The 23,531-nt window shown below is 40.5% G+C and overlaps 1 long non-coding RNA gene across 3 annotated transcripts in view; it reads left to right on the top strand.

Moving 5' to 3' along the window:
- The window catches only part of LOC149310492 (uncharacterized), a 262,852-nt gene that overhangs the window by 104,587 nt on the left and 134,734 nt on the right, over positions 1–23,531 (top strand). The window lies entirely within an intron of this gene.

The following is a 23,531-nucleotide window of genomic DNA, read 5'->3' as shown; positions in this document are numbered from 1 at the left end:
TTTATGTGTGTGCACCCACTTACATACAAATATATTTAGACCCCTATTCCCATGACAGTGTCACATATGATCCCCAGGACTTGAAAGGTTGTGCACCCTTTCCTTCAGATTACTTTGAAGCCGGCTCATTAGTTGAGACCAGCTGTTTGGATCAAACTGTATTCACACTGCGGGAGACAAGACCTATTAAATCCAACTTTGGTTCATGTGTGCTTGGCAAGAGAAGTTATTCTTGGTGCTTACGCTTTAAAGTAACTACTTGACGAACCTATATTAGCTTTATATCACTGTAATTGTAATGTCTCCCCCAAAGAATTCTGGGAGGAAAAGATGCAGAGAAGTTTATTAGCTCCACCACCCACCAGCTCCCTAGGAAAAGGAATTAACCTTAAGCCACTTAAAGTCTGTAATGCAGATGTGTTCTTTGAGGGCATTTCCAGATGGAGTGCTCCTCACACCAGCAGTTAGAAGGTACTTCACAGCCATCTCTTTCTCCCATTTTTTTTCCTGAGGTGAGGAAAAAGACAGAATACACAGTGGGGAAAAAAAGAAGGTTGCAGAAAGGAAGATAGTGATGTTTGAAGCCCCTGTAAAATTCAGTGAATGAAGCAAGGTGATGACATTATAAAAACCTCATCTGAAACTACTTTGTGCATCTGAGAAAGAGTCTATTTCTTATACCCTTCTTCTGTAAGGGAAGATCTAGTCTGTATGTATTTATGTATATTTTAGTGTTGTTGCTAACTTGGTTCTGTGGCTTTTCCCCCTCAATTGTTTTTGAAGTAGCTGCATGTTGTTTTTATATGAAATATGAAATAACTGCATGTTGTTTTTAAGGTTCACCTGAGAAACAGATGATAAAGCAACAAGGGCAAACAGTTCTTCACCAAAGTACCTTTCCCCCCCAGGTTCTCTCTCAGTACAAATGTATGCATGTCTACTCACAATTAAGCCCTATTCAATTCATTGGGATTTACTCCCAGGTGTGGGTTTGTGCACAGGATAGCAGTTTAAATCTAGTTTCTCCATTTCAAGCTAACCTTTGAAAATATAATCTCTTCAACATTATGTATAGCTTTTTATGTCTTGGCAGAAAAATACTGATAACACATAACTAATACAAAGAGAGAGGGGGAGGGAGAAAAACGGAGAGATACTTAGATTTAAAGTCCTGGCAATCCTCCACTATCATGAGGGCTAAGTGCCAACCCAGGTTGCAGTGCCAGAAAGCTTTCTCCGTACCTTTCTTAGCTCCATAGTCCTTGGACCTGACATTTCAGGATAGAGAGACTGTAAGGCAAGCTTTATTTGAATTGGTAATTCCTGACTCACTTGGCAGTTTACAAGTCGAGCTTTAGTCCCTTGGGTTCAATGAGATTAACATGCCAACACACAGTGATTTTCTTCTGAACAACTACAGAGTAAATGTACTATAAAATGTCAATATGCCAGTAGTTGCAAAATGGTGTAGCTGATGGAGTAGCAAGTATCTCTCCCTGATCTTTCCTTCCCTGTTTTGCATCCGAGAAGGAAAATATATTTTGAAAAAGGCACTCCAATTAATCATTCTTATTAAATGTAGAGGAGAGAGAGTTTAAAATAAAAGCACTTTTAACTTCATCATATAAGCAGCCAAACAGGAGTTCTGCCAGAAATGTCATGCTTGGGACTTAGATGATGTCATGGAGCTAACAAAAGAAAATGCAACATTAATGGCATGAACTACGCATTGTCTCATATAAAGTGCAGTTAGGATTTTTCATTTGGTGTAAAAATCAGGCTTTGTGTGGTGTGCAATTATACTACTGGACAGAAGAACCTGCAGATTTTAGTCTATGAGTATTTCCCTCTACTATTGAAGAAGAATAAGGAACCCTAATTGCAGTCCTGTAAGGGTTTACCTTACCTCTAAACATCACAGACACACACAATAAGTATAAATGCACCATTGCCACAAATTTATGTTATTGCATTTGTAGTCCTCCTTTTTAGGTGATATGATGTAGCAGTTTGTGGGGCAAATTAAGAGTGGGAGAAGGTAGGCTCAGGCACCAGATGTTGGGTATCATTAAAGGAGGGGAAATAATGAGTTAGAATCATAGAATCCTAGAGTTGGAAGAGACCCCAAGGGCCATCCAGTCCAGCCCCCTGCCATGCAGGAACTCTCAATCAAATCATCCTTGACAGGTGGCCATCCAGTCTCTGCTTAAAGACCTCAAAGGAAGGAGACTCCACTATACTCCAAGGAAGGAGTGTGTTATATGTTGTTATAATAAGCACTGAAGAGGTGCTGCCTTAAACTCTTTTGAGGAAAAACAGAAAATACGTATAAAATAAGTAGTCATAATTGTAGAAGCAGAAACCTGCATACATTTATTTTTTGTTGAATGTGTGTTGTTCTCTCCTCCCCCCCCCCCCCCCCGCAAAAAAATAGTTCTCTCACAGGTCCCTTTTACCCTACTCATATAAAATATTAATGCAAAAATGTTCATTTGTTGTTTATCATATTCCACTATCATATTTTACGCATGCAGTGTGGAGAAATGGGCAGCACTGCTCAAGGGACAGTTGCACAAATATAGATGACACCGTTTTCAGCCTGTTTGAGACTTAAAGAACCCGTTTTTTAGTCTATACTAGAGTCTGGCCATTTACAAGAGACAGTTTGTAAATGTTCCTGTCTAGGGTGGCTTACAGTTTAAAGTCTTAAGTGTTTGTATTCTTTTTCTTTCTTTCTCCTACCTGCATTTGATGTGGTATTTTTAATGGTACCTATGATTCCTTTTATCTGATTGTTGGCTGCTAGTTTTCCTTTTTATATTACCGGTTTGCTTCATTCTGCATTGTTGTTGTTATCGGCTGTCAAGTCAACTTGAATGAGAGATCTCTAAGGTATCTTGTTATCAACAGTCCTGCTCAGATCTAGTAAACTTGGGGCCTTGGCTTCCTTGATTGGCTCTGTCTGCCTGTAACATTGTTCACTGTATATTATTATTTTGTTTAATGGACCCTATTTTTTGCTTTTATTGTGTTTTAATTAAAACGTATAAGCCCATCTTGAAACTTTTTTAAAATAAAAAATGGGGTACATTAAAAAATAAATAAATTAATAATACTATCCTTTCACTGGCAAGGAAATACTTTTTTACTCAACCAGGTGTGAAATAGCATGCAAGATAGTCTGCTGTTAAAATGGTTGTGTGCAGGTTTTCTTTTACTTCATGGTATTATTTATTGTGAGCTTTAAAATTATTAATATTTATGTGATGTTTTTAAGATCAAAACTTGGCTTTTAATCTTTTATTCTTTAATCTTTATTTTATTATTGTTAGCTACCCTGGGTGTTCTTTGGGGTGGAAATATGACATGTAAATACATGAAGTAAATGTGTGCTTATTCAAAATCAAATCATCAAATTCCTCAGCAGAGAAAAGTATGGTATATAGGAGCTTAATGTCAGCGAAATGTGTTGCTTTGCTGATCCTTTTCTCCACACACTAAGGCTCTTCCTCAGCCCAGCAGATGGACTCAGGCCCAGAGAGAGATGAGAAATTTTATTTTTTGAACTGCAACTCTCAATATCTTTCAGACAGTATGGAACTTGTAGTCCAAAAAGATAACCTTCCCCAAGCTGTGTCAGCTGTGAATTAAAGAGACCCTGTTCTTGCTATGGCATGTCGTTCCATTCCCTCCTTTAGCTCTTAAGGAGAACTCTTTTAATTTATTTAACTTTGCCAAAGGGGATAGAATGGTGATGGAAACAGGTGTTAAGATTGTTGGTTCTCCTTCTCTTCACCTTCCCATCATGGGACCATATTTGCTTTTGTAATTTTGGTGGAGTAGGGAAGGGGAGGCCAAAGGAACAAGACTGACATACAAAAGAGGTTGTTGGATTACTTCCTAAGGAGTTTTCCTCCCTGTGCAAATAGCGGCTACAGAGAAGCTATTTTAAACATAATCATTGCTAGGGAGAGAAAATGCATGCTGGGACTTTGGACGTTGTTGGCTTTGCCCCTTCCATGGTAGCTGCTATTTATTTCTTCTTTTTTTCCCTGGAGGTAACCTTTTAGGTTTGACTATATTTAGTTTTTACTATATTCAGTGTGGGCTGAAAGCCTGCCAGGCTGGTGCAGGCACTCGTCTTATATCTCAAAATGCAAAAACACATTTAATGTCACAGTTACTTCAGGGATGCTGTAATAATTACTAAGCCATGACTGGTTTGTGGGGAAGGTGAGCTGTGTGCCCTTCTTTCTCATTGGCAGATTTCTGCCACCACTTCCCTTTTCTCTCTAAAAGCCCAAAGATGCTAAAAAATAAACAGTCCGAGAGAGGAAAAAACCAACAGGAATAACTTTTATACTGAGACATCTGCTCTGCTAGCACATGGTGTGGGACAGCAGTGAATTTTTGGAGATCAGATTTCTTTGTGCCATATGATATGGTGGAGGGTGCAGTCCTGTTCCTAGTGTTATAAGGTTCGGTTACCAGTCTGGTTGGTAGCTGGAGGTGAAATACAAGGGACGTGCCATTTTATCCTTCACCACAAGCATGTCTTGGGCCATCTCTCCTACCAGCCAGAACAAATATAATGGGCAAAGCAAGTTCTTGTTCTCTTAAGTACATAGGTATAGATAAGTGGATCCTAGTGTCTTGAAAAGTGAAAAGACCAGACTCTCCTGAAATTTTCAGAAACACATAGTGAGACCTCACATCTACATTGAAAGAAAAGACTTCTTAGAGTACTGCTTCTCAGGCTATCTGATCTGTGGGACTGGCAATTACATACTTTGTTCCAGTGTGCCAAGGACCAGCATTAAATTTGTACAATTTACATTCAGTATCGTTTGAGTACAATTCTTTCTTTCTTTCTTGGAAACCTTCCAGGGACCAGCACTCAACAGCTCAGGGACCAGCACTAATCCAGGGACAATCACTTTGAACAGCACTGCTGTAGAGGAATATAATGGCAAAAAGGAAATATAGGCCCAGTACATACAGGCGGGAAGTGACATCCTGGCGGGGATTCTAGGGTTTGGGAGCGCGAACCCTAGTCCTTCCGACTCCCGAACCATAGTCCATACGGACACCGCCATCATGGCGGCCTCCCATCCACACGTAGGCCGCCATAATGATGCAAGCGCAACGCAGCATCCGCACATCACCGCTTTGCGCTTGTGTCATCAATACACACCTTGGCAGTGCCGCCGAAAGGAGCTGCATTTCGCAGCTCCTTTTGGGAGCGGATCATTGTCGCAACCATGCACTTGCCACAGCAACGTTCCATGGCAGAAGGGGGCAGCGTCTCACCATCCTTGCCTGCCCATCTGTACTGGGTCATAGGAAGGGTGTTTGAAAATGAACAAGTAGCGAAAACATGCTAACTTGAGCTAAACAATTGAAGATAAATATGCAAAGGGATCTTGCAGCACCTTTTAGACTCTGTGAAAGATGTAGCATGAGTTTTCGTAGACTTCCTCAGATGTATGGATCTGACATCTGAGGAAGCAGACTGTCTATGAAGGCTTATGCTACAACTTCTTGCGCACAGTTAGTCTCGACTGCAAGATCCCTTTGTATACAGTGGACCCTTGTTATACGCTGGGGTTTGGTTCCAAGGTCCCTCATGTATAACAAAATCAGTGTATGCTCAAGCCCCATTAAATATAATGACATAGCAAAATGGTGTCCCTTATAAAAAATGGAAAATCAAGGTTTGATATTTGAAATTTATACTTTTTGTGAACATTTTCAAACCGTGTATGCTTGAATCCGTGTATAAGAAGGGCTGACTGTACTGATATTGACTAGCATGGCTATGTCTCTAAGGCCCTGGGGCTGAAAGTAGGGCTAGATAGGACTGGGCATCCACATGTGCCCAGCCGTACCTTCGCCGCCCGTGTGCCATGTTGGCATCCACCCATCCATACAGGGTGCACCATGATGACGCAAAGGCATCGGAGCACCCAAATGGCGCTCCGTGGAAGGGGCAGCGTCATGGCACGTGAGTGCCATAATCATGCCCCTTCCAGGAAGCTGCTCTCAGCAGCTTCTTTTTGCTCCCAAGAGGGAGCGGACTGTTGTCGTGGTGTGAGGTTGCTGCTTCAACGATCCAGGGCAGAAAGGGGCAGCCCCTTCCTGCCCATCTGTTGAGCCCCTAAATTGAAGATAAAGCACAACACAGGTTATCTGCAGAACTACTGGCAGAAGATATCTTTACATGATAAGAGGAGATGACAGAGTAATCAGAGAGACAAAGTATTGGAGTAGTGCTCCGCAGTGCTACCTGATGTGGGAAAATGGCATTTTTATGCTAATTCTCTAGACTACCATAATCCCATTGGCTACAACTCTTTCTCTCTTGCCTGGAAACTCAGTTTAGACCAGCAACCAATGACTTATGGACGATCGCTGTGAGTAGCACTGAACCAGAGAACCATTTTCCTTCCCTTGAAAAAAAAATACTCCCCAGTGTGGGCAGGATTGACTGATGCTCAACATGTTCCACTAGCAAACAAATGTGTGATGTGTAAGAAAGAAGTTGGCAGCATCAGCTTTCATAGACTAGTCCATAAAAGTGCGCGTTGCCCACATCTTTCTTTCAGTTAGAGAATCCTACGAATTGTAGCTTATTGTGGCACCAGAGGTCTCTAACAGAAAAGGCTAAATACCTCACAAAGCTACAGTTCCCAGTGCAGTTAAAGTGGTCTCAAACTGGATTGTTTCTGCAGTTTGTTTTTGACTATTGTTTTCTTTTCTCTTAATTTATATTTGAAGTCATGAAGTCCTGGCAATAAAAATAGGTTCTTCAACTAATTCCCCATCTCAAATTAAGCCTATTTATGTGTTCCTTCATAACTTTGCAAAAACTGAAATCCAGAGTGGGGATATTTAGAGAGATTGTGTTACATATGACTATAATTAGGTTTATAATCTAATTATTGTAAATAATAAATGATAATAATGGAGATATTGTACTATATAATTGCTGAAGGATCTAGAATTTTATCAGTAAGTTTAATTTTGTTCATGTAAGACTCGGTTGAGATCAAGGTTTTCTGTCCCATTGCAAGTGATAAGTCTTGCTTACCTTAAATCTCTTAAACACATAAACATTGTTGGTAGTCATGGTGGTTAGTCAAGAAAAAAAATTCAAAACTCCACAATATTTTAGTAGGTCTTATTTAATACTTATGAATTAGCAAGCAAGCAGAACTATTTTCCAACCTTGATATTAACCAAAGCCACAAAATATTAACCTGGATATTAAAAGAGAGAGCAGCGAGAATCCCCAAAGTCCTCAGTTTGCTGTAGTCTGAAAATATGATGCAAGAGATAATATGTAGATGTTAAATAAATTAAAGCTAATTAATTAAGATTCGTTTCAGACAATCCATTTTTGCTTCGATTGACTTTTTATCTAGCACAGGGGTAGGCAACCTGCGGCCCGCGGGCCAGATGCGGCCCGGCGAGGCCTTGGGACCGGCCCTAGCCTGGTCATGCCACCGATTGCTGCTGGGGCCTTTGGCCTATCAGGAGGCGGCAGGCAAGGGGTACAAGCGGGGGCAAGGGGGGCAATTGTCTATAGAAGCCTCAGAAACATGCATTTATATTAACATTTTTTAAAAAATCAGCAAATTTATTCGTGTGTACTCCATTTTTTAAAAAAGTGTCCTCCATTTGAAAATTTTGTCCTACATTTGTCCCGGCTTATTTATTTATTTAAATTTTTTAAAAATTATTTAATTATTTATTTTTTGGCTTCGGCCCCCCAGTTGTCTGAGGGACAGCAACCCGGCCCCTGGCTCAAAAAGGTTGCCTACCCCTGATCTAGCACATCACCTTTAATTTATTTCCATCTTGAGTAATGTATTGTTTGTTTTAAAAATTCATAGCCTGCCATTTAATCAAATGCTTATCAAAGGAGCATACAAGCAACAAATTGTAAGAACACCAAAAAAACCTGAACCATAAAATACACATACAACAGCTTTCTCCATCCCCTGAGCCAACTGGCAGTTGGAGGCAGATATATCATATCCTTTGGTACCCAATGTACATGTTTGGGCCATGACTGTACTACTTTGTTTCTCCTGACCTTCTCTCTCTACTGTTTACCAAAGACATTTTCTCTGTAGTCATGAACATATGCGCGCGCGCACACACACACCTGTGTGTGCATCTGTCAACTACAGAGATGTTCCATGCAGGAGATAAAGTGGATTCTGGTGTACAAAAGTGTATGCAACAATAAATCTGTTAGCGGTTAAGTTGTCCCATGACTCCTTTTTGGTTTTACTATGACAGACTAACAACTATCCCTCTGAAATCCAAAATGTGCTTTTTGGTTTAAAGGCCAGGATTGTGGATTTCTTTACAATTAAGCACTACTCTCGCATCTATTTGGTCTATATGTTTGTCTACATGAAGATTCTCTTTGAACTGTGCTTGCAGAGCCTGTGAACATTACTGTTTTGGACTACAACTCTTGAATCCCCCAGCCAGAGTTTGTATTTGAGGGGGGGGGAAGGAACTTTCCCACAACCTGGCTTTTTGTGTGCACTTAATGTTGCTAGATGGAGTCAGAACTTCCTGCTACTCTGTTCATAGCAACAGCGTGAGTCATTGTTTGTTAATATCATTTATCTATTTAGCTTACTTGCTAATTAGCTTACTTGCTGTTCACCGCTATGATCTTTGGAATAGCGGTATATAAATAAAACATATTATTATTATTATTATTATTATTATTATTATTATTATTAATTTGTTCGTTCAATTGATTTTCTTGTACTTTTCATCTATAAGCTGTTGCTAGGTGGCATATGTGCTGGCATTGCATATCCTGGTCCCACAGGCACTCTCCCTTCAATGGTCTGTGATGTTGCGAAGGTGTTTTTACAGCAAAATGTGGTGAAAAGAGAAAGATATTTTTAGGCTGTGGCTATTCAAGGAGGAAGGCTGCATCTGGTAGCTGATTTCTTTTGTTTTCTTTTTTAAAATCAAGCCACAGAGCCTTTCTGTGACGAAGTCAGAATTTGGAATGGCTAGAGGCCAAAGACAGACTGAAGTTGGCTCTCTGCTTATCCTACCTCTAGATTTGGCGGCCCCATTACTCTAAAAAAACCAAAAACAAAAAAAAAACCCAGTTGATGGGGAACACAGTTGGGTGGATGCTGTTCCCCTCTTAGCCTCCTTGCCAGTCTGCCAAAGGCCTTTGGTTGAGACCACTGGGGGAAAGAGAATTCTGGACTAGATAGACCTTTGGCTTGATCCAGCAGATTTCTTCTTTTGTTCCTGTTTTTCCTTCTCCTCTCAGAAGGAGCCAAGTTAAACTTTCCTGACTCCCCTGATAGTTTCATATAACAATTTCTGCCCTACTCTACTTTATGATGACAGGCCCTGCTGTACTATCGTGTAGACTTTTACCTTGCAAATCAAACTAACTTCTACCCTAGGGTAGGATGATTGTTGGTATGAGAGAGAGCAGAGCAATATCAAGGTAATAGCAAGCTTTCATTTCTGGATATATGGCCTAAATACCCTAAAGGCACCAGATGCTCTCTTGGAAGCTAAGCAGGGTCAGCTCTGGTTAGTACTTGGATGGGAAACCACCAACAAATACCAGGTACTTTCGCAGGAACTGGCAAAACCACCTCTGAATATTCCTTGCCTATGAAAACCCTATGAAATTAATGAGGTCGCCATGTCACCAAATGACAAATATACACAGACCTATCCTCTACACAGGTGATCAATTCCAGCAAGGAAAAGCATATATTTTTATCTGACCCCAATAGAACTGCTTCAGTCTACACTGTATGCTGAACATATCATATATAAAGGAGGATTAGACTTGGAAGAAGGAGGCATGAAAATTGGAGAAACATCCACAATTTAAGATATGCAGATGATACCATATTACTAGCAGAAAATAATAAAGACTTGGAAGGATTGCTGGAAAAAGTCAAGGAAGGAAATGCAAAGGCAGGTTTACCTTAAGAAAACAAAATCTGAACCTTAAGAAAACAAACAGATGATTTACATAACTTTAACACTGGAATTGTTCAAGACCTTGGCTCAGTCATTAATCAGAATGGAAACTATAATCTAGATATCAGAAGAAGACTGGATAGTCAAAAAAACTAATAGAAAAAACATCAACTCCTTTGACATATTGTTCTGGAGAAGAATTCTATGGATACCATGGACTACTAAAAGGACAAATCACTGGGTCATAAAATAAATGAAGCCTGAACTCTCCCTAGAAGCCAAGGTGACTAAACAAAGTACAAGGTGACTGTTGTACTTTGGCCATGCCATGAGAAAAGATGATTCACTAGAAAGGACAAGAATGCTTGTTAAAGCAGAAGGCAGTAAGAAAATAGAAAGACCACATTCCAGATGGATAGACACAATCAAGGAAGCCACAGACCTAAGTCTACAAGACCTGAGCAGGGCTCCTGGAGATAGGGTGACTTGGAGGTCTCATTCATAGGGCCACCATAAGTCAAAGTCGACTTGACAGCAATGAACAACAACAAATGCCTTTGCCTTACATCTGGTAAAGACTATGTCCTACTTACATATGAAAAGAATGTCTTTTGAATTTTCCATTGGTCCAACAGGTTGCAGTTTAGTGTTCACACACCAGCATTCCTCTTGATGGCTGACCTACATCTCTGGAATGAATTCTGACATGCTTTGCAGGCAGTAGAAAGTCCTGGAGAGATGATAGGACTTGAGGACATGGACACCTGGTGAGCTTTGTAATGTCTATCATAAGTCTTCTGATTATGGGCAGCATTGATTATATATCCTGTACATCACTTGATTTAAAACTAAGCTATATAATGAATAGCAGCTGCTGTAGGCTATATTTCAGATGAAGGAACTGGCAAAACCGTGTATCCCCCACCTAACAAAACCCTGTGAGGTTCATGTAGTCACCACAAATTGATTGGTAACATGAAAGTGTGGACACATACCCACATACATATATAAAATTATAAATCATAGTAATGTTAGCACAGAGCAGGAAGGATTGCTGAACATACAAGAGAAGGCCAGTTCTCCTATATCTCTTATGAATGTAATGATGTTAGTCAGATCTTAATATCTGGGACTGACCCTAGCATTTGGTAAGCAGAGTAAGCATTTGGATGCTGTTTAAGAGACAGCACATTGGTGATGGTGTAGATGACAATGGTAATTTATTGTAAATTTTTCTTTCCCATCATGTACTTAAGAATCAGTGCCTGGTTCCATTAATATCTTAATTATTAATTATTATTGATTGTTCAATTTACATTTATTATTTTAATGGTGTGTGTTGCTGCTTTTAACTATATGTAGTCCTGAGAGATTTTATTACCATGCATTGCGTCAGGCATTTTTAAGAAGAGGTGGATTAAAAGAAATGAAGTAAACTGCAAGCACAAATTTATGAATATTATTTAATTTCCCTGGACTGCATTATTCGTGCTACTGTTGTTACAACTAGTACTGCCATTGTTCTGCTCTGTATGCTATTCTGCTTTCCATACACAATGCTTTACTAACTACAGGAGGCCAGGTGTCCCTGAACTACGGTACTTAGGAGGCATAATTAAATTCAAGAGATGGGGTGGAGGGAATAACCAAACAACAATAGCTAAGCAAGTCTGAAGAATTGGAATGTATCTAGAGGAAGGAGATAAAGATGGTTGAATACACTGATAATGTCCAAGTATACTGAAGATTTGTGGAACTTGTTTAGACTAGTGAGAACAATTAAAAGGTACAAGCGAGCATAGTGTAGTGGTTTGAACATTGGACTAAAACTCTGGAGACCAGGGTTCAAATCCCTGTTCAGCCACAGAAACCCACTGTGCGACTTGAAAACACACAGCAAAATTATTGCCAATTACAAAGTACAATCAGCCCTTGCCTTATGCGGGGTATCCGGACCCCCCAGCATAAGGCACATTCCGCCTATGCTCAAGCCCTATTAGAAACAATGGGGCTTGGGCGCGACGGCACTCCCCGTGCCCCGCGCACTCCCCACAGCTTGAGTGCGTATGCTCAAGACTGTGCAAAGCGCGCCCACGTATAACGCGGGCACACTGTATATAGACTTTCTGTCAAGAACTGCCTTTTCTCCCCAGAGTTCAGTAAACAAATCTTCTGTATTGCAAACAGTAAAACTATAGTTCAGAAAATCCATAGGTGTTAGCAGAAAGACATCTGCAGGCAGAGATGCCATCATCCACCAACATTGGCATAACATTAACAATGTCCTATCCCAAACTTTCATGAACTCCTTCATAATTCGTTTACTAATTAAAGCATACCAACCCTCTCTTCCATGCCAGTCCCATTTGCCCTGCCCCAGCCCCGTCTTGGTCTCATCTTTACATTCTGTTTCCCACCAACAGACTCTGAGAAAATTCCTCCTCCAAACATCCACACATTCCTGTATCAGGCCATAAGCATCTCTTTGAACCACCACCAATCAGTTCCACTAGTACTATATGTCCCATCATTCTCATCCTATCCTAATATGCTTTAACATTCCTACAACTCTTCTAATGCAACAACAAGTTTATTGATTAGTCTTCTGACCGTATCAAGGAATACACAGTACCGAATGCAAAGTACAAAATACAACTCTTCTATATATCTAAAACAATAAACATGCTATATATTACAACCATCTTATGACAGAATGTGCCAGATTCTGACACTTTCACATAGATCAGTGATGGCGAACCTATGGCATGCGTGCCAAAGGTGGCACTCAGAGCCCTCTCTGTGGGCACACATGCTGTCGCCCTAGCACAGAGTTTGCCAGAGTTTGTTACTAGAAAGCCAGAGGGACATGGCACTTTGCAATAAGTAAGTGGGTTTTGGGTTGCAGTTTGGGCACTGGGTCTCTAAAAGGTTCACCATCACTGACATAGATGATAGAACAGCTAGCTTGGATTTGATGTAATGGTTTTAATTTGTATAATTTTAATGTTTTTATTGAAGTTTTATTTATGTATTGCAATTTTTAGTCTGTATTTGGTAGTTTGTAATTGCAATTTCTATATGTACACCGCTTTGATCACTACGGAAAAGTAGTTTATAAATAAAACTTATTATTATTATTATTATTATTATTATTATTAAATTATTTTCTGTAGGACCAGAACCAAGAGTTCAGCTTACAAGAAAGGTTGTTTCAGATAAACATTAGAAAGAAATTCTGGCAATGTGAACTGTTTGACAAATGAAGTCCCAACTCTGTGATACAGCCTGGTAAGAATACAACTTGTCTCTGGGGAAAAAATATCCCAGAATGAGTAGCTCAAAAGTGAGTCATTGCCACCATAGCAGGTAGGCACTAGATATCTACCTGTATTGCACAGACTACTCATACTCCTACCAGATTTTCTATAAAAAATGGGCTTGTAAACAGGCAGTAGTTGAAACTGGTATCAAAGAGGCATGTTGCATGCCCTTATCACACACACATACTTTCTTTTAACTTGCTGTTGTTTCCATTCAAATGGATCCATGACAAGCCTTTTGAACCATTAGAAGAAGCCTTCAAATTCTGTTCACAAGGGTGGTATTGGGATGATTATTTAGGACAGTGCCTCTAACCTTCTTCCATGAGAACTCTGAAAAAACAATTGCTTCCAGTTTTACCTGTAGCTCTCAGATTTCACCCATATAGTATTCAAAATGTTCTGGCTTTGGTAATCAATGCACAGAGGGCAACTTAAATGCAGAACACACTTTATTGGGAGATGTAAAGTTTATTTTCATTCCATACAGATGGCTATTTTAAGATCCTGCCCCCACTCCCATAACTGAGCACATTTAATCCTTAAAAGGACAAATCTATCTGAATAACATAAAACTCATCAAGGAATCATTGTTTTGGATAGTTTAATCTGAAGAGTATCCCATTTGGACACTTTAATCTAAAGTGTGTCCCATTTGGCACAGTCTGGATACTTTCTGCTGAGTGCGATGAAATTGCTAAGACTCTCTGAGAGCTGGAACTCTGAAGAGAAGACTAAGATCTGTATAAGCTGAATAAGCTTTGCGATCTCATCCTCACCATCCTCCACCCCACCCACATCAACCACAAGCTACACTCTTGATATGAACCATGTGTTTCAATTATTGAAAACAATACAGATCACGTCTGTATCAACAAGAAGAATGTTGCTTTATACTACTTCAATTACGGCAAAAACAGAACCAGTTCCAAAGTTGGCAGAGCACCTTTTAATGCAGAAATAAACTAGGTGTCACCGGGCAGGTGGCCAAGCAATGGCTGGTTAACATCATCAGTGTGTGTTTGCTTTATCCTAATCTGACCTGTTTTACAACATTTGGGGAGCTTAAGCAGTGTCTTGTGCCTGGAGCAGCCTGTGCTATCCTGGCCCCGGTGTTATCTGAATGAGTTGAAATGTACTGACATAGGCTCCAGGCCAGGATATAGCGTGTAGGGAACTGAAAACTTGAGGAAACAAACGCTGCATCAGCTTTGCACGGTGGAAGCAATGTGTGCAGCGAGTGCCAGTGAACTTGATCCAACTGGCATGAAGGGGAATGCTGGTCACACAGATCTGTGAAGAGTTCCGCATGTGCTGGACTGGCTGCATGATTGTTTTAGCATAAGCCCAACTCAACTCACAGTTATTAAATAGGTTCTTCAGAGATTCTTAGCTGGGGGGGGGGGGCATTGGCTGCAGGGAGGGAAGCAGCTATGGGCTGACTTCTGAAAAAGAGACAAATGGTGGAGGTCTTTGTGAGGAGTAGTGTTATACTAGGGATGCAGTGGCTTGTGGTTAAGATGCCAATTCTGACAATCAGAAGGTTGGCAGTTCGAGGCCTGAGTGCTGCATGATTGGGTGAGCTCCTGTCACTAGTCCCAGCTTCTGCCAGCCTAGCAGTTTGAAAGCATGCAAATGCAAGTAGATAAACAGTTACAGCTTTGGTGGGAATGTAACAGTGTTCTGTACTGTCACGCTGGCTACATGACCACCAGAGCAGTGCTTGGACAATGCTGGCTCTTCGGCTTAGTAACAGAGATGAGCACCGCCCCCTACAATCAGTTACAACTAGATATTCATGTCAAGGGAAAACATTTACCCTTATCTTTAGTGTTATACTGGCACAGTATCCATCTGTCCCAGTTTGGCAGGGTCAGATTTGATTAATCCTATGCTGCCCCACTTTTTGAGTTGCTTTTAAAATTTCAGTTTCTCTCTCCACCTCCCATTTCCCCCTCTTTGTACTCACCTTACTTCTATTGGTGCAAACTGAGTTCAAATTATAAAAGCAGTTTGCATTCAATTAGTATAGTGGGGGAGAGGCAGGAGAGGAGGGGCAGGATCTTGCATTCCCAGTAGGCTCAGGCAAAAGCAAATTGCTGAAGAGTCTCCTAGCTTGTCTGTTCTTCCTCATGTATAACCTCTGCAATCTTGACCACACTCTGTGATGCTTGGCCACACATGACCTGGTTTTCATCTTTGAAATCTGGGAGGGTATGTAATGGGAGCCAATGTTGGTGCAGTGGTTTAAGTGCTGGATTAGGACACTGGGAATCAGAATCATAGAGCTGCAAAACACCCCAAGGGCCATTCAGTCCAACCCTCTGCCATGCAGGAATACATGGCTACTTGGTTTTTTTTGGATCCCCCTTGGGAATATGACTAAGGGGAACTGTACTTGCACTTGAAAGTGTACCAGTGCACCACTAGTGAGGAGTGAGGTGCCACTAAACTGGTATTACCATGCCTTTTCACTCCCTTGGTTTTGCTTCTTTTATGTAGTCTATTATGTAGAAATTAAACAGGTAAAGTTCTCTTCATCATTTTCTCTTTCTGCGCTGTTCCAATCATCTGTGAGAAGAACAGAAAAAGGATATGGAAGAGGACATTACAATGGTATTTGTAGTCATGTGAATGTTTTAAAATGACGCTTGTAGGGCTAGGATTCGTGGACAGCCTAACTGTAACTTAGAAGGAGAACTGTTGGCTTTATATAGCACTCTCTTATTCTCCCCCAGTCTCTTTAATTTTGCATGCTCTGCTCATACTATGTTAAATATATATCTTCCAGTGGCTATGTTTAGACTCTTTTCTTGTTAACTCTGTGGGAAACAGACAACAAACATTATAGAGCTGTAAGGCTTACCATTGCAGAATTGGCCCCTATGTAATCTTGCATCCTGCACATTGGGAAGTGTCAGCATTTTCAGGGTTAATCAGTGATCTGCCACAAATGAGAACGTGCTCAGAATGCCGACAGTCACGGGACATTTAAACCTGCCCTTCGTCTTGACCTAAATCCATTTGTGTAAATATTCAACTTGTAAACTGAAGGCAATAATGCTGTAAATGTCAGAGGCAGAGGCAGTAAATTGCAAAGGAGGGGATTGTGCAAAACCTATATTTCTGACCATTCCCACCCTGTTAAATCTATTTGGGAGGGTGAAAAATGTATGGAACCACCAGGATCAACACCTAAAACAGAAATAAGAGAAAGCACTAGAATCAGTAGGTCTCAGGGTGCCTCCAGAATTAATGGTTCTTGGCTCTTCCAGTCAAAGCATATTGTCCGTTTATTGAAGCTATTCTGTTTACTCCTACTTCACTGATTCTTTTGGAGTAAGAAAAAATATGTCAGAAGTGGCAGGAAAACTTGACAGAGCAACACATCTAAACCCCTCTGTAAAATCTCACAACTGAGAAGGGGCTCTGTTTATATGCCTTCAAGTCACTTATTGTCTTATGGCAACCCCATGAATTTCATATCGTTTTCTTAGGAATACAGAGGTGGTTTTGACAGTTCCTCTTCTGATTTTTCTTCTGAAATATAGCCTAACACTGGTATGCCAGTGGGCTGGTTGAGGGCAAACAAATTGAAGCTTAATCCAGACAAGACAAAGGTGCTCCTGGTCAGTCAAAAGACAGATCCAGGAATAAGGATTCAACCTGTGTTAGATGGGATTACATTTCCCCTGAAAACTCAAGTTCATAGTTTGGGGGTAATTCTGGATTCAGCGCTGAGCCTGGAAGCTCAGGTATCAGCAGTGACCAGGAGTGCCTTTGCACAGCTAAAACTCATGTACCAACGGTGCCTGTTCCTGGAAAAGTCTGACCTGGCCATGGTGATACATGCCTTGGTTACATCCCGTTTGGATTACTGTAATGTGCTCTACATGGGGCTGCCTTTGAAAAGTGCTCAGAAACTTCAGTTGGTTCAGAGAGCTGCAGCCATGCTGTTGACTGGAGCTGGTTAAAGGAACATACAACTCCCTTGTTCCAACAGCTCCATTAGCTGTCAGTCTGTTTCCAGGCACAATTCAAAGTGCTGGTTTTGACCTATAAAGCCCTATACAGCTTAGGTTCAGGCTATGTGAAGGACCGTATCTCCCTGTATGAGTCCCCCAGAATATTTAGGTCATTGGGAGAGGCCCTTCTCTCTGCTCCATCACCCTCCTAGGTGGGAACAGTAGAGAGGACCTTCTCAGTGGCTGCTTGCAAGTTCTGGAACTCCCTCCCTAGGGAGGCCAGGATGGCTCCATCCCTGCTGCCCTTCTGGCGGCAGGTAAAGATGTTTTTATGCCACCAGGCTTTCACATGACATTGATGCTGTTTTGTTTGTGGTTTTATTTTAAAGAATTCTAAACTTTAAATTTTAATAATGTAATTTTTTAAAAAAATTAAATTGTTTTTTAAACTTGTATTTTGCATTTTTATAGTGTTTTAACTTGGACTGTTTTAGATTTGTTAGCCGCCTTGACTCCCTGTACTGGGAGGAAGACAGAATATAAATATAAATAATAATAATAATACCATATAACCCTTTCTAAGCACCTTTGTTGTAGTTATGTGCCTTCTTGTTGACTCAGACTTATGTTGATCCTATCACAGGGTTTTCTTGGCAAGATTCATTCAGAGGAGGATTACTATTGTCTTCCCCTTAAGGTGAGGGAGCATGACCTTAAATGAGGGAGCATTAGGCTACCGAATGAGTTTCCATGGCTAAGCAGGAATTCAAACCCTTGGATCCCAGAGTCTTGATCCACTACCATGCTGGCTCCCCAGTATCGTGGATAACATCTTTAGTTCCAAGTAAACCTTCTTAGAATTGGAGTATTGAGGCAGTCCTTTCAATCATCACCTTTGCTTGAAGCATTAAGAAATAAAGGCTAGAAAAAGAGACTACATTTATATGCAGTATTTACATTGATAAAGAGCCAACTCTTAAATATATATTTAATGCAAAAAAAAAAAATGAACAGGCTTCATAGTATGGCTGAAAGTAGGCTTAACTCTTCTCATTGTGTGCATGTTCTTCCAAGTCTCCTGTCGTCCTATGGCAACCCTGTGAATTTCATAGGATTTTCTTAGGCAAGGGGCACTCAGAGATGATTTTGCCAGTTAGTCTCCAGAAATCCTGCATCTGGGCATCTCCTGCTCAGCTTATTGTCAATGGAGCTCTCTTGTGTTCTCTCTCATAACATGGAGATAGAGCATTTTTGTTGTTGTTTTTGCTGTGTGTATTCAAGTAATTTCTGACTTGCAGTGTGTTTGTGCACACCTTCAATTCACCTGTTGACTTAAGGAATTTCATAGGGTTTTCTTAGGCAAGGAATACTCAGAGGTGCTTTTGGCAGCTCCTTCCTCTAAAATATAGCACGTAGTATTTGTTAGTGGTCTTCCATCCAAATATTAACAAGAGTTGATCCTGCTTAGCTTCCAAGAGCAGAGAGAATCTAGTACTTTTAGAGTATTTGGTTTCTTTTGGTGACATTAAGACATTACAGAGTTTTCTTGGCTAGATTTGTTTAGAGGAGGCTTGTCATTTCCTTCCTCTGAGGCTGAGAGAGTGTGACTTGCCCAAGGCCACCCAGTGAGTTCCATGGCTGAGTGGGGATTTGAACTCTGGTTTCTTGGAGTCCTAGTCCAACACTGAAACCATCAAAGCATGCTGGGCCAAGTACAGCATAGTACAATACTGTACAGTCCATGTCAGTAATGTGCTGTACATCTCACTTTTCCTGGTGTATACGGTAAATCGCTGAATGGTGAGATGCCAAACATATAATGAAGCAGAGAAGGCAAAAAGACATATCATAACCCAGTTCATTCCGTGGCTAACATGAAAATCAGTTGATGTTTCACAAAGAACTCTATTTGAGCTATCAGCTCAGATATTTTGAGGAATTTCAGTGGCTGCCCCTAGGCTCTAGAGCTGTTTCCCTAAGGAGCCTAGAATGGCCTCCTCTATGCTCTTCTTCTATGGGCTGGTAAAGACTTTTGTATTCCAACAGGCGTTTTGAGAACTGTAGGTTTTAATGAAAGGGGTTTAATGATGATGCTGTGCTGTTTCTGTTATTTTAACTGTATTTTTAAAAAACTACTTTTACAATAATTTTTGACGGTATCCTTTAAATGTTGTATGTAGTTTAATTTTGATCTTTTGTATCAAAAAATGAGGCACACATAAGGATAATATTAACACTAATACCAACATGAGCATTCTTTTCAACCAAGAGACTTTTACCAATATACACACACCTAGAAATTGGGTTAAATTAATGCAAGCCAGCATGGTGTAGTGGTTTGAATACTGGACTATGACGAGACCAGGGTTCAGTTCCCAGCCTGGGCAAGTCACACACTCTCATCTTTGGAGGATGGCAATGTAAAACCCCCTCTGAACAAATTTTGCCAAGAAAACACCATGATACGTTTGCCTTACGGTTGTCATAAATTGAAAATGACTTTAAGGCACACAAGGACAACAAGAACAATGTAGCAGAGAGGTGTGGATTCTGGTCATCAAGGCTGGTGCTATGCTGGGCAGCCTCAGGCAGGAGGCTTTGGGTATCATAAAAATAAAGTGTTAGTTATTTAATGTGTTGTTCTGATTTTACTGCAAGGTGTATGAAGAGTTAGTTATGGGATGTTTCAGCCTTGTGTGCCAAAACAGTATGTCTGGCTACAGGTACTATGCCCCTTCAGAAGGCACCATTTTCTGCTGTGCCTCAAGCAATGAAATGACTTGGGTTTTGCTTAGCCTTTCTCTACACATTGGTCATTTCCTTTCCATGATGCCAGGGGTGGCAGTCTGTAAAAAATGAAGTGAAGCCCCTGGTCCCAACCATCAAGAGATTCTGCTCTGCCGGTCGGTAAAATCCTTTATTCACAATTGGTAAAGCCAGATCAGGAGAAAGCCTTCCTCTACTGAAATCTATGGCAAAACTCCAGTTAAGTCACCCATTAAGTCTAGACAAAAAGATTGAGATCTCTTCTACAAATAAAGTACGGTAGGCTACTAATAAAAGCAGTTATTTGTGAACAAAAGGCAGTGTAAAGCGCAACAATGAATGAAGTTGGGATTCAGCGAGCGGTAACAGCAGACGCTTTGGTGGGGGAGGAAGGCTGTCAAAGTTATTAGAATGGTTAGTGGAATGGAACAGGAAACATGAGGAGGTTGTGACATCACCATCTCAACTTGACATGTACCATCTATCAGGGATGGCTTAAGGATAATGAAATAAATCATAGCATGATGCAACGAGATGACCCCACTGTGGCTTCCTTTCAGCACTAATAACTCTGCATCCAGAAAGACGGTGTCTACCAACATACTGGCCAGCTACAGGTCGCCTGTTCTGAGGGCACCATTCCCATGAGTACACAATTACTTAGTGCCTTGAGAGAATATGAATGCTATCAATCCTTTTTTACCTACTTTTCCCCAAACTTTGCCTGTTACACAGGCCTTTCATATTTCTCCTTCTCTTCCCCACCCAACCTCCACTCTAATATATAGCGTATATCAACTATAAGTCAACCTCATGTATAAGTCAAGGGCAAATTAGGGGGCCAAATTATGGATTTTGATATTGCCTGTGGATAAGCCAAAGGTAAAACCTAGGGGCATGTAAGATCTAAGCGATGAAGCAAAGGAAAACAATGTCAAAGAATTTACAGAATTCCAGCAGGCACAATTGTTTGTGATCACCCTAAAGGCTGGGTGGATGAGAGAATAGAAGGAGGCCATTGCTTCCAGAACAGATTACTGTACATACTCATGTATAAGTCTAGAAATTTATGTTAAAAAATTGACCCAAAAAACCTGAGTTGACTTATCCATGGGTCATTGTAGGTACTGTACTTTAACTCTCATTTTTTAAAAAAGGGGAACCATCCCCTGGTAAAAGGCAAGAGTTTAATTTATAGTTTTTTTGTGGGTTTTTCGGGTTATGTGGCCATGTTCTAGAAGAGTTGATTCCTGACGTTTCGCCAGCATCTGTGGCTGGCATCTTCAGAGACTATTCTGATGCAGGCCTTTGGCATTGTTTTCCTTTGCTTCCTCATTTAGATCCTTTGTGACATGCTCCTAAGTTTTACTCTTGACTTATCCATGGGTCGTATCAAAATCCATAATTTTGGCCCCAAAACCTGCCCTCGACTTATACATGAGGTCAACTTATAGTCGAGTATATATGGTATACTCTTGCCTTTCACCAGGGGTTGGTTCTTTTTTTTCTACAAGAGTTTAAGTACAGTACCTGATCCTTGGATAAGTCAACTCAAGATATTTGGGTCAATTTTTTGACTAACATTTCTAGACATACATGACTAGTCGTCCCTCCTAACTCGCGGATCTCAGATCCACGCCCTTGAATATCTGCAGAGGGGCGACCTCCACTACTTCCAGAGGCATGCACGCGCCATTCAAGCCTATGAGGCTTGAATATGCATGAGCCTCCATTTTCGGGGGGGGGGGGGAGTTCTGGAACGGATCAACCGTGAAATCAGAGGGCCAACTGTATATACAGTAGACATACATTTCTTGCTATCATTCTCAGCAAAGACCTTTAGGAGAAATATCTAGGGCCAATACAGGGTGAAATCAGACAAGCACTTTACAAAAAGTTGAAAGCAGTTTTAGAGCCTTTGCTTCCCATTATATACACATGTTTCTTTTGTTTAGTAGCCAACTTCAGTCAAACAGGTTTGGAATGTATTGGAAACAATACAAGAACTGGCAACACTTCTTTTACCTGGAGGTGGAAATGGGATGGAAGTGCTCAATAAAGACAGGAATACCTTTTCCATTTAATCTTTCTCTCTGAAAATGATTTTCATCTCCACCCAGCCAGGCAGTACTGTTGACTTCTCTAATTGCATGTTTTTGGTAGTTACTTTGAGCCCAACTGCATGTTTCCCTTTAAAAACAAAACCATGTAGAGAATTTAACATGATGAAATAAAACACACACACACATATGCCAAAATTAGCTCTAAAAAGAAAGCAAATAATATGTAATTTCTACTCTCTGCTTGCATCTTTTTTTAAAAAATCCAAATCTAATGAAACTTGTCATTCACTATTGTTTTCCACTGGGTCACTTATTAAAAAGGGACTTTATGATTTAATAAAACAGGTGAAGATCCGCAGCAGGATGTAGTAGGAAATGAAAAATCTGCTCTGGTTATGTCAGACCTCCTTAAAGGGTTTGTTGGATGGCAATTTTAGTTTATTGTCTCTGATAGCACAATTTTAATACCTCCGCTTCATGTGGCGCATTTGTATTCTTCTGTGCCAAGATTGTGTATATGAAGAGAGAACATTATATTAACCCACAGTTTGGGAGAGAATGATCAAAGAGAATTGTAAGGGCACAACAGTACTTTGAACCAATTGAACTGTTGTGACTTCCCCAAAGGAACCCTGGAATCCATCATTTTGGGGGAAGGTGCAAATAATTCTTTGAATATGAACAGACTTCCTAAGGAGATTTGATCACTGGTGTAGGTCTGTAGCTATGCCATATACAAAACTGAAATCGGTGGTTTTGGAAGTAAAACAGGATCATTCATATCCAAAGCTAATTTGCTTATCTCTTAGAAACTCCAAAGCCCTCTTTCTCATCATGGCATGCAATAGTTCCCAGGATCTGATTGCCTTCCTCATGACTCTTCAGTTTTTACTCACAACATGAACCTCCAGGACAAATGTATATATCCTGAGATCAGTTTGGAGAACATAGGGAATAGAGATTTTAGTGACTCACCTTCTGTTTTAATGCCCTTTCAACAGACACTGCTTTATTTTCAGCCCTTGTGGACTACTGCTCCTTTTTGATAAACCTTTCCTGACTGATAAATTCCAGGTCGTTTTGTTAATATATTTCTTTTAAATTGTATTTTGGTTATTTTAATTTACGGTACTATATCTTTAACTATGTCTACATATGTATGGTTATATGGGGTAGGGGGTTGAGCATTGGACTAAGACTCTGGAGACCAGGGTTCAGTGTAAACCCACTGAGTGACCTTGGGTGAGAGACACTCTCAGCCCCAGAAATCCCTGTGATAGGTTTGCCTTAGGGTCACCATATGTTGGAAATGACTCGAAGGCACACAATAACAACATATACAGATGTTGTTGTTTGATACCATCGTAACTGTCTGATTTCAGAGTCTTGAGATTTGTAGTTTGGTGCTTAGACTTCTTTTGTTC

Source organism: Sceloporus occidentalis, unplaced genomic scaffold (genome assembly GCF_023333645.1).
Source record: "Sceloporus occidentalis isolate IW3139 unplaced genomic scaffold, rSceOcc1.0.p SCAF_6, whole genome shotgun sequence".
Classification (NCBI taxonomy): Eukaryota; Metazoa; Chordata; class Lepidosauria; order Squamata; family Phrynosomatidae; genus Sceloporus; species Sceloporus occidentalis.
Note: the sequence above shows the minus strand (reverse complement) of the source record. Positions and strands in the feature narration are given on the sequence as shown.